This window comes from Lynx canadensis, chromosome C2, assembly GCF_007474595.2.
Source record: "Lynx canadensis isolate LIC74 chromosome C2, mLynCan4.pri.v2, whole genome shotgun sequence".
In the NCBI taxonomy this organism is placed as follows: Eukaryota; Metazoa; Chordata; class Mammalia; order Carnivora; family Felidae; genus Lynx; species Lynx canadensis.
The window spans coordinates 77532831-77542265 of record NC_044311.2 but is presented as its reverse complement, the minus strand read 5'-3'; positions in this window follow the sequence as shown (position 1 = coordinate 77542265).

The window sequence follows — 9435 nt, the reverse complement described above, 5'->3', positions numbered from 1 at the left end:
GTCATCAGATAGAACTTAACAGCTATTAAAATGGCAATGCCAAGAACTGAATGTGGGCAGATTGCAATCCTCAGTCTGTACTCAGTCATGATGCCATTCTGCTGCCAGCTGGGGTAACCAGATGATTCAAGATACTGGTAATGGTGATAAGGGTGCCTGGCTGGCTCAGTTGGTAGAACATGTGACTCAATCTCAGGGTTGTAAGTTCAAGCTCCATGTTGGGCATAGAGCCTGCTTAAAAACTATAGCTAATGTGCACAGGCAGTATTTGCAGGCCTTAATTTGTTACACAGGGTGCTGTCACACCTGCATGCCTCTCTCATACTTTGGAAACTGTCAAATGCATAGAATATTACTCCTGCATGTTTGTGGGGTTTTTGTCGGTGGGTTTTTTTGTTTTTTTGTTTTTTTTTTTTTTTTTTAGAGAGAGGACAGTGTGTGAGCAGGGAAGGGGCAGAGAGAGAGGGAGACACAAAATCTGAAGCAAGCTCCAGCCTCTGAGCTGACAGCACAGAGCCCAGTGTGGGGCTTAAACTCACGAACCCCACAAGATCATGACCCTGAGCTGAAGTCGGATGCTACCAACTGAGCCACCAAAGCACCCTTCATGCTTGTGTTTCTCATAAGCATCTGGCACTGACTTTATACCTCCTACATTGTTTCAAATCTATTCTCAACCAGTTTTAGACTAACAGTTGGTCCCTGAGATGTAGAATGTGGTCCAGAAAGGGTTGGATTATATAGTTTTGTAGTGATAGAATGTATATGAAGGAACATGCATAGTACCACTTCCAGCTGTCTTCCTAGGTGGAAGGGTAGGTAGGCCAGCACCAAAACGGTGTGAGAATAGTGGGTATCTAGTGCAGGGCTCACTGACTGAGCTGCCCTACTCAAACTCTTAAGTCTTGTACTCTTACCTCTTGTTACAGAATGTGGGGTAAGAAATAAAAAGGTTTCCCAGCTCTCTAGCCCCAGGTCTAGAGCAACTTTGGAATGCAACCAGGCCTAATTGATGCATCCCAGAAGGTGTTGCCTTGCAATTAATTCATCTAAACCACCCATTATCCTGCCAATAAGGTGTTTTTTTAAACATGATCAGTTGGACCTTTGGATCTGGAAGCATTTTGACTATAATAAATTGCTACCAGCAGGCAGCAGAACTTGAAAATTTAGAACTTACCAGGTTTGATGGGCTGAAGAGTGGAGACTCCTTTTGTATTCTGGGATACAAAACACATCTGTTCATCATGTGCTGTGATGGTGGTCATCTGGTCAGTCCTTTGGGTTAACTGTTGCCATACACCAATTTAAAGACCAAATCTAGAACCATAGGAGAGACATTGGATAATTTAGGGATAGGATAAGTCAATGTCTTGAAATTCTTGCCTTTAAGCAAAAATAACCCAGGTTTTTATATGCCAGTACTAATAATATATTGTTTACAGCTGTAGGCCTGAGATGATTGAAACCAAATGTAAAGTCAATTTGGAGGACTGCTGGATTAAAACAGTTAAAGTTCATAATCCTGCTAGGGTCTTGTGAAAGCAAACATTACTCAGGAAGTAAGTCAGATCCCAACAATTGGCATAAGTTTTTGGGTTTTGTTGTGTTTATTTGGAGGCCTTTGAGAACCTCCAAGCCCTCCAAAATGTTAAGTTGATTCCCTTACATAAGGAAAGTATGCCTCAGGGGGTGCCTGGGCTTCTCAATTAAGCCTCCCAACTTTGGCCCAGGTCAGGATCTTGCCATTTGTGAGTTCAAGCCCTGCATCAGGCTCTGTGCTGACATTTCTAAACCTGGAGCCTGCTTTGGATTCTGTGTCTCCCTCACGGTCTCTGCCCTTCCCCCGCTCACGTTCTATCTCTCTCAAAATAAACATTTTTTGAGTATGCTTCAGGATTAAACTAACAATTCTCAACCTTCATTTCCTGCTGAGTATTTCAACTCTGCAAAGGCTCAAGGGGAGAAACCGTGAATTAGACTAGGAAAAAAATTTTCACCCAGGATTTTATTTACAGTATCAGGATTTGACAAATTTTACAGAGATTGTTTGCTATAAGAGTATGGACACTAGCAGTTTTGCTTCAGACTGAGGTCTTAGGTAAGACACTAAACTCTTTGATTAAGAGGCCAGAAATCTGAAATAACCACCTGTGCATATGAACCTTCTCAGTTTGGCCAAGGGGTTGTACAATCTTTTGTACACTGTACTGGAAAAAAACCAAACTTACCAGAAATATTGGATACTGGTTTGCAGTTAAACTACTTGGGAACCAAGGATAGACACTACTGTGATCAAAAGTCAAAACGGGCTTGCAGCTAGGTGAGGAATAGGATTCTGTTTGTTTTTGTGGGGATTTACTAGGAGGGATCCTCTTTGGGATAAAGGCCAAATGGAAGCCATTTAGGACTGCATAATAAAAGTCATACCTGTCTCAGGATTGCAGAGGAGTAGTTGCTCTGGAAATAGAGAATGCAGACATGATTTTCTGTCACTTACTCAATTCTGCCAGTGTGGAGACATGAGCATGTTAAGTGGTGGTTTTAAACATGCATGCTAATTAGGCACTTTGTACCTGAAATTTAAAAAGGTTTTATTATTACAGTGAACATTTTTGAAGCAATCTTCCTATGCGTGCATCTTAACAGTTTTTGAATTCCTAAAGGTGGGCAAGCTACACCACCTCTGGACTAAATCCGGCCAGTGTCCTATTTCTGGTTTTTACAGCGTTGACCATTCATTTATGCATCGTATAGGACTGCCTTCCTATTTTAATAGCAGCATCAAGTATTTGTGACAGGCTACATGACCCACAAAATTTACAAATAATTACTGAGCTCTTCTAAGAAAAGCTTGCTGATAACTAATTTTAGCCCACAGGTACCCATCACCTCCCCATCCTACTGAGCCTGGTTTGTAGAGGTGGCTCCCTCACTTCTATACCAGAATCAGACTAATATTCAAGACCCACTCAGGTGACGCTGATGAACAGCAGTTTTCCCAGTGAGACCTAAGAGTAGTGTGTATCTCGACTGTGTTGGTCTAAAACAGTTTGTGGGTGACTGCTTGCTTTGCAGTAGCGGAATAGGAGGGTTAGTAATAAAGCAAATGCTTTATCAAATTATCAAATTTGAGTATCTATTCATGTAGGCTAAACATCACTTCACTTCCAAGAGCCTGTCTTGCCGGTAATAATCCAACTCGGCTCCAATGTGAATAACTTGGAGAGGAAAAGAGTCCTTTGTGCCTTTTTAATTCTTTCACTGCCTCTAAGGACAAGTTGGGAGGCTTGTCCCATTGGGAATAGAGCACAAGGGTCTTCCATTATTCATTCCATTCGTTGCTGCTTAATTCCCCACTGTGAGATGTGATGATGGAATTAACACCCTAAATCTTGGCGTTTCGTAGGAAAAGGATTGTTGGGCTAGAATGAGTTTAGAGCCCTAAGCAGTGATCACAGGTGCCGTCTTTTTTAACCTATTCAGTTTATGTGTTCAATTTTATAAAGGTCAGGGAAGACCACATTTAATATGACATTTGAGTAGAGAGATGAAAGTCATGGATGTTTGGGGAAGGAATATTGGTGGACTAGTAAGTTCCTTGGCTTGTTCAAATCTAACACCAGGGAGGCCAGTGTGGATAAAAAAAGGAATAAGATCACATGGATAAGCAAAGAGCCATATCAATTAATGATTTTTGTAGACAATGAGGAAAATTTGGCTTTTACTTGTGATGGCATGGGGAAACATTAGGTGTTCACTGGAAGAGTGAGATGTTCACAAAAGCTCAACTATGGAGTGCCAAGAAATGTGTAATGAACAAAATCAGCTCTCCATTTGGAAGGGCCAGCATATGCAGAGGTGATTTTCATTATAAAATGGAAGAACTGTTAGACTTGGGGTGCTATTGAAATCCTAGTGGAGGGGCCCTGGGCAAGACTTGGGTCAAATGACCACAGTACTCGGGGGTTAATGATCATGTTTGCAAAAGTGCTTTATAAGCCATAGAACCATATAAATGAGAATTTTGAAAACCATCCATACATATGGAGGCTGAATGGTCACTCAGCAGACTTTAGTACAGACAGGTCTCTTAACTAACCCACAATCTCTAACATTTCTTGTTCCCATAATTAAAGCTTTTTTATTTGCCAACCTTTTCAACCTTATAGAGCTCCTCCAGATACTTCCAAGGGAAATTGGTCAACTCAAAAACTCAGAGGCATACAGTAAGTATTTAGCTGCTGATGTCAACTAGGCTCGCATCTGCAGGACAGGTGGTGTCTTAACCTAGACTGCACTGGCAGACCAGTTGACTTCACACTGCAGGTGTGTGGGTCTGCTCTCCATGTCTCAGCCTCCTTGGAAGAGTGGTCAGGCCAGCACATGTTCTTTTATCATGGTGGCAGAAACACTCAATTGCCCAAGTACATTTCAAGCTTCTGCTTGTCTATTAACATTCCATAGGTAAAAGCAAGTCACGTGGCCAAGGGAAAAAAAAGAAACACAGGGTGAGGAAATACACTACTTGTAGTTAGTTGGGGAGATCACAGATTACATGGCAAAGAGCATAGACACAGAGAAAGGTCAGTAAAATCAGTACCAGGTTTCCCACTGCTGGTACTGAATGTCATTTTCTCACCTTCTTAGTGTGCAGACCTGTCAGATACTCCCCAGTGAGTTTTGCTGGAGGCCTACCTAACACCAAAGATGGAGAAAATCCTAGATACTCTTTACCCCAGCCTCTTGATTCTAAAGCCTGTGTGTGTGACCTAGGCTTGGTCAATCAGGTGTATCCAAATTTCAAATCAGTAACCAATAGCCCCAAGAAGTAGGGACACTAGAAAATCTATTCAAGTGGGTAGGAGTTCCTCACAGAGGTAGGAAGGAGGAGGAGGAGTGAAGCTGGGGGTGAGGTGCTTCTAGCTTTAATAGCCAGACTGCTTGTCTGTCAGCAGTGGGGCAAGCTGTAGTGACCAGGGTTTTGCAGTGGTGGTGACCACACTTAACTAAATGGTCTAACTTTGGCTGTTAAACTTCCTTCCAAGACTGGTTCTCCCCTCTCCCTGCAGAGTCCACAAACGACCAAATGGTCTTATTTAAATATATATATATATATATATATATTTCTATATATAGAAATATATTCTATATATATATTCTATATATATATTTCTATATATAGATATATATTTATATAGAAATATATTCTATATATATTCTATATATATATTTCTATATATAGAAATAGAAAATGATTATATATATATAAATGATTATATATATAAAATGATTATATATATAACCTTTTCTGCTTAATTCAACTGGCATCATTTTCTATTTTTTACAGCCAAGAATTTTCACTGATAATACTCCATTGTGACACCTAATTGGTAGCCATCTCTAGTCTTCATTCCTGGCCCTTCTAATCCATTCTTCACTTAGCAGTGAAGATCTTAAAATATAAATGTAAATCAGATCATAACACTCCTTTACTTTGAGACATGCTCCTCTCTCAAACCTTGTTACGAACTCAGTACATTGCCTGTCTGATGTAAAAAGAAAAAAAATAATGAAAGAAAATCCTTTAATGGCTTCCTGTTGCATTTAGACATAAATCCAAACTCTTAGAAGCCTGCAAGAACATTATTTAGCCAACCCCCTAACCAACCAGGTCTCCAACCTCATCTTGCAACTGTCTTTTGAATACTAGAAGCCGAAACTTCCTCAGTTCTAGTAACATGGAGCCAAGCCACTTGGGAAGAGGAGAGAAAAATAAGGTAAGATGGAGACCTCTCGGAACTGGGTGCCTCACAATGGTACTTCGGCTTGAAACTATTACTTCCTAATGCTTATTTTGCTTACCACCTGCTTGGCCTTTGCAATTAACTTAATTTTCCCAAGCAGTAAAGGCCTATGGTCTTCTTGATCATGTTTACTTGTTTTTTAGAACACTAGCAGGGGAGATGGGCAGAGTGACAGAGAATCTTAAAAGCAGGCACCATGCTCCCTGCAGAGAGCCCTATGCAGGGCTCAATCCCAGGACCTTGGGAGCATGGCCTGAGCCAAAATCAAGAGTTGGCTGCTCAACTGACTCAGCCACCCAGGCACCCCAAGGATTATCTTGTTTAAATTATTATCTCAATGTAGTGGATATATTTTCTATTAAATCCAAAATGTTAATGGACTCATAATCAAATACTATCTTCTCCCTCCACCAAAGAACATCATCTCATTAAATAATATAAAGAGAATTGCAACAGTGTTTGTGTTATTATGAAAATTCTCTGCTTTAGTCTGTGTGTTATTTGAATGAAAAATTATCAAAGGACTTAGGGTTTCCAGACCAGGTATACAGGAGCTTGGAAGCCACCACTCCATCCTAACAAGTAAAAAGCTGAACAAACTGAAAAATTAGCCTATTTTAGATCCCTTAAGAGGTAAGGTCACAGGGCAAACCACTGCTCCCAAAATTGAGAACAGGCAAGCAGATACAGAGAATCACAACTTAGATGGAGAAGCCCACAAGTAGAAATCTCCAAAAGAGCCAGTGTCAGGGTAGGAAACCCTAGACTGTAAGTGCTGGATTGCTGGAGGCTTGATGCAAACAAAGTCTAAGATTCAAAAACTCTTAAGGGGACCGGACCATAGGGGAATCCTCACAGTTCTGTTGAGTTTTGCCTCCAAACGCTCAACTAGTTTTTTCACAGTGAATGTTAGAAGTCCCTTTGTGCTTCTGTCAGTGGGGAGGGGAAAAGAAACCACTATGAAGTTTGCCAGAGCATTCGGTACTTCTTAACAAGGTTTGCCCCCAGGAAAAACTAACCAGACCTTAACCTGCTGGGGTTTTATCAGAGCGTAATGACCTGGGTAAGGGAAATAACCCAACTCCAGCCCCCTCTAACCATCCTAGCCCACCCTAAAGGGTCTCAGGTAGTGGGGGAGAGGCTTGTGGGGAATGGGGACACAAGCATTTGTGAAACTTACGGTGCAGAGGCACAGACATGCTAAAAGACTGAAACCTGGTCACAGGACTAGAGACCACTTTTCCTCCACCCGCATCTTACCACCAAATTACTAAAGGCCTACAGCAATCCTTTTACCCAGTACATCATGTCTATCAAGGAAAAATTACAAGGCCAAATGCACAGTTTAAAGAGATAGTAAGCATTAGAACCAGATTCAGATATGGCAGGTATGTAGAATGAACAGATTGAACTAAAACAATTATGATTAATATACTAAGAGCTATAATGGACAAAATAGATCGCATATAGGAAGAGATAGGCAATGTAAAGAGAGACGGAACGTCTAAGAATCAAAAAGAAATGCTAGATTCTTCACAGAGCCAGAACAAACAATCCTAAAATCTGTATGGAACCAGGAAAGACCCCAAATAGCTAAAGCAAGCCTGAAAAAGAAAACCAAAGCTGGAGGCATCACAATCCTGTACTTCAAGCTGTAATACAAAGCTGTAATCATCAAGACAGTATGGTACTGGCACAAAAACAGACACTTAGATCGATGGAACAGAATAGAGAACCCAGAACTGGACCGACAGATGTATGGCCAACTAATATTTCAAAGCAGAAAAGAATATGTAATGGAATAAAGACAGTCTTTTCAGCAAATGGTGTTGGGAAAACTGGACAGCGACATGCAGAAGATTGAACCTGGAGCACTTTCTTATACCATACACAAAAATAAACTCAAAATGGATGAAAGACCTAAACACAAGATAGGCAAGGCAAAGGAAACAAGCAAAACAACTATTGCGACCTCATCAAGACTCAAAGCTTCTGAACAGCAAAGGAAACAACAAAACTAAAAGGCAAATGACAGAATGGGAGAAGATATTTGCAAATCACGTATCAGATAAAGGGCTAGTATCCAAAAATAAACAACTTAGCAAACTCAACACCCAAAAAAAAAAAACATAATCCAGTAAAGAAATGGGCATAGGACATGAAGAGACACTTTTCCAAAAAGACATCCAGATGGCTAACAGACACATAAAAGATGCTCATCATCACTCATCAGGGAAATACAAATCAAAACCACAGTGATGTAATGCAAGTTGGTGCAGCCACTCTGGAAAACAGTATGGAGGTTCCTCAAAAAACAAAATAGAACTACCCTACGACCCAGCAGTTGCACTACTAGGCATTTATCCTAGGGATACAGGTGTGCTGATTTGAAGGGACACATGCACCCCCATGTTTATAGCATCACTATCAAGAATAGCCAAAGTATGGAAAGAGCCAAAATGTCCATCAATGGATGAATGGATAAAGAGGGTGTGGTATATATATATAATGCAGTATTACTCGGCAATCAAAAAGAATGAAATCTTGCCATTTGCAACTACGTGGATGGAACTGGAGGGTATTATGCTAAGTGAAATTAGAGAAAGACAAAAATCATGTGACTTCACTCATATGAGGACTTTAAGAAACAAAACAGATGAACATAAGGGAAGGGAAACAAAAATAATATAAAAACAGGGAGGGGGACAAAACAGAAGAGACTCATAAATATGGAGAACAAACAGGGTTACAGGAGGGGGATGGGCTAAATGGGTAAGGGGCACAAAGGAATCTACTCCTGAAATCTTTGCTGCACTTTATGCTAATTTAGGTGTAAATTTAAAAAAATAAAAAAAAATTTTAAAGTTAAAATTATTTTAAAAAACAGTGAGATACAACCTCACACCAGTCAGAATGGCTAAAATTAACTCAGGCAACAACAGAAGTTAACAAGGATGCAAAGAAAGAGGAACCCCTTTGCACTGCTGGTGGGAATGCAAACTGGTGCAGTCACTCTGGAAAACGGTACGGAGTTTCCTCAAAAAACAACTGCCCTATTACCCAGCAATTGCACTACTAGGTATTAATCCAAAGGATATAGCTGTGCTGTTTCAAAGGTGCACATGCACCCCAATGTTTATAGCAGCGTTATTGGCATTAAATAGCCAAATTATAGAAAAGACCGAAATGTCCATTCACAGATGAATGAATAAAGATGTGGTATATATACACAATGGAGTATTACTCGGCAATCAAAAGGAATGAAATCTTGCCATTTGTAACAACATGGATGGAACTAGAGTATTCTGCTAAGTGAAATTAGTCAGGAAAAGACAAATATATGACTTCACTCATATGTGGAGTTTAAGATAAAAAACATACATAAGGGAAAGCAAGCAAAAATAATATAAAAACAGGAAGTGGGACAAAACATGAGACTCTTAAATATAGAGAACAAAGTGAGGGTTGCTGGAGGGGTTGTGGGTGGGGGATGGGCTAAATGGGCAAGGGGCATTAAGGGAGACACTTGTTGGGATGAGCACTGGGTGTTATATGTAGGGGCTGAGTCACTGGATTCTACTCCTGAAGTCATTATTGCACTTGGATGTAAATTTTTAAAAATTAAAAA